Here is a 3,513-nt window from a genome sequence, read left to right as displayed (position 1 = left end):
TAAATAGGCAACAGCCGAAGTGGATGAGAGAGCTGTTGCCGGTGCGGGCGGATCACCGGACTCAGTTTCCCGACAGAGTATGATGCTGTGGCTGCAGGAGGAGAATGCCGTTACAGTCACGCTGCAGCTTCAATCCACAGAATCTCTTAGCCTGCTATGCCTACTGCCGGAGTCCGGACATTCACTAGCTAGTGGAGTGATCATCAACAAAGCTACCGCTGCAACTACGGATCTCCACTCTTGCCCCTTTAGGCTAAAAGTTATGGTATGGAGAGGTGAACTTTCAGAGGAGCGCAGGTGAGCTGGGACCCTGGGGGACTTGGGGCCCTGGACTGAGAGTTGGGTCTGATTTGCGGTCAGAGTTTTTTCGTAAGCTGTCAGGGGATCTCAAGTCAGGCGAGGCTGGGAGTTGCAATGGCTGCGCTCCCCAGAAGCGATGGTCAGGCTTTCAGCTGTACTGTCAGAAAGGGGTTAGTAAACAGCCCTGCTTTACCAATAGACAGGGCATCGGATGAAATAATTTGAGATAACGGATCAGCCTACTATAACTTTCCCTTTATCTGGGATTTTCATACTGTGAGACACCCTATGTTTGCTATTGCGGTGGTGCTTTTACCTAGCAAGCCTGAAGTTTGAGGACTAATATCTTGTACTCTTATAAACATGGACACTCCCGTATCTATTTATCCCCAAATATATTAGGGTTTATTGACTCTATAAGTTAGCTCCTGTAGTATATAACCTAGATCCCCCTATTTATATGCTGTTTATGTTTTACCCTTTTTTATATATGACTGTGGGATTATTGACCTTAAATTGTATAACTATTACTTGCCGCCCGCCTTCAGTACCCATGTTTGGTTTATTATGCTGTACTCCTGCCTATTTGTACTACACATGCCACAACTGTTATTGCCCAATGCCCATTTGATGATGGTCCTCCTGCCCTCTCACATATACTTATCCATTGTTACCTATATTGCTTCCTGTGCTAATGTTATCACGGCCGATAGGCATTAATGATGGAAATTTTATATATCAGGTATACATGCCAGGAGGGATACCCTAAAGGTAATCTCTTATTCACTCCTAATGTTATCAGCCCCTTTCTATATTAGTCCCCTGTAATCCTAACTCCAATTCATATTAATTCTGCCATATGGGAAGTTCATTGCAATACTTACCCACATTGACCTATCACCACTTTAATTTATCTTTTTGTCGTTGTTACAGGCTGCTATGTTGTATTATTTTGGGTCCAAGAGTGGCCCTTTTTGTTATATGTTATTTTCCAGTATCCTCTTGTAGTTCCCCGTTGTACAAAGGTCTCTTTTAGAGGTCCAAGAGAGGCCTCTACTCATCATTAGGGGAATATCTACCATACTGCAGTCCACCAAAGTTTTAAGAGGATATAATGTTTAAGAAAAACTGAGGTTTATCTCCTAATTGTATATTCGGGCAAGGCTTAGCATGTATCTATGACACAGTACTATATACAATTGTTCTACTTTTCTGCTGTTAATTCTGGCCTTGGTGAGCCCAAGTCACGGATTTCTGTACTTTATTCACTTATGCAATTTTGCCCTGTATTTATTATAACCTCAATAAAAAAAAAAAAAAAAAAAAAAAAGAATCACAGGAAGAATGTAGAATATTTGTAGCTTACATACATTAGTCAGACTTTGTTCAGAATTAGATATTTAGGTATCACAATCAGACACTTAGATTAATGTTTTAATTTTTAGATGGGTTTTCAGTCCTCTATTTTTGAAATGATGAATAAGACACCTATTGAAGATCAACTGTTTTCTCCAGAATTTACTTTCAAAGACCATGCATTATCCAGGTTGGTTTACCAATGCATGATAGTTAAGAATCACAGGAAGAATGTAGAATATTTGTAGCTTACATACATTAGTCAGACTTTGTTCAGAATTAGATATTTAGGTATCACAATCAGACAAAGGAATACATATTATAGTTGATATAGAGGTATTTGAATGGACATTAAATATTACATTTATGTTCAGCATACATATATATTTATTTAAATGTGATATACATCATTATGTATAATTAGAAATGCTGATATTTAAATGTAATTTTTATTACACAATATAATGGTGTATGGTTTTTTTGGTTTTTACTCCAAAAATTTTATTAATAAATATCTTGATAAAATTTAGCACAAAGTTAGAGCATAGACACAAGATGATTGTAAATGTATTTTATGAATATTTTACAATGTGTGTATTAACTTTGAAAAATATGTTTTTTTATTTTCAGATTTTCATCTGATGACTTCCAGGAATATATTTTATTTTTTTTTTGTTAAAAGAACTTTTTTTTTTTTTTTTAATGGTAATAATCAACATTTTATTATTAAATACCCTCCTTTGAACAGATTATAATAAATATCCATATAATCTGTCAATAAAAACAATTTGACTCCCATGACTGGTAGTTGTCTATTTGACAAGCACATGCATAAGATCAAATTAGGCATCATGTATAGCATTAATTTTAGAAAATCCACTGATTCAGAGAATATTAAAGTCAACTAGCTTTTTTAAATTAATTGGGGAGTGAAATCCATCAATGCTTTTATTGTGTAATTTTTAGATGTTAAAATATTTTTGGATATGTAGTAAGAATTTGAAAAATATTTATTTGTTTCACTTTTAAGAAGGGTAAGTGGTTCACTTACATTAAAGTGACAGTGTTGTTGAATGTAAAATTTATTTTATAAGGGGGGCGGAGCCTGGCTGTTAAAGTGAATGGCTGCACATTGATAGTGCTCTGATACCCTAATACTCTCAGCACTAGGATAAACACGGCAAACAGCACTAAAACCTGACACATTTGGACACAGCTGACCCTAGCATATGGCCATAAAGGGTCTGAGGCGAAATATAGCACGGGGACTGATTAACAGGGGCAGCATAAGGTGAGGCCTACAAACTGCCGGATCGAAACTACGCCCTGTTGATTCCCGCGTCCTCTTACCTGAACAGGCAAAGCGAACTAACAGCGGAGATTAGCCACAGCCGATGCGCTGACTGACCGGTATTCTGGGCTGCCGCCTGAGGGGCATTCTCTACATTTGAAGCAGCGGTCACAAAGTTACGCTTGCTGGGATACGGCTCACGCGAGAGGAGTTGCGGCTCTCATAGGCCCGTGAAGAGACAGTTAGGCCGCGGCGTGTCACGGCAGCTGACGATCCTGAGAGAAGGAGGACAAAAATTAAGACAGCAGCGCGGCTACCGTGGCCTGCCTACGGACCGAAAGGACAATCTGTGGAGCGGTGAGTAGCGTCACTTGGCGCTTGATATCCCTAAGAACAGGACACATTGAACATAGAGAAGGGCTAACATATCCCATTGACAAAGAATTGGCCCAAATATATTCATGAGAGATTGAAACAAGAAAGCATATTAAAATACATGCTGCTGGGACATATGAGTATAACATGGTTGGGAAATAAAAGACGCTACTAGGCTGCCATTTATACAA

Source organism: Bombina bombina, chromosome 11 (genome assembly GCF_027579735.1).
Source record: "Bombina bombina isolate aBomBom1 chromosome 11, aBomBom1.pri, whole genome shotgun sequence".
Classification (NCBI taxonomy): Eukaryota; Metazoa; Chordata; class Amphibia; order Anura; family Bombinatoridae; genus Bombina; species Bombina bombina.
The sequence above is the reverse complement of the archived record's forward strand: the minus strand, read 5'-3'. Positions refer to the sequence as shown.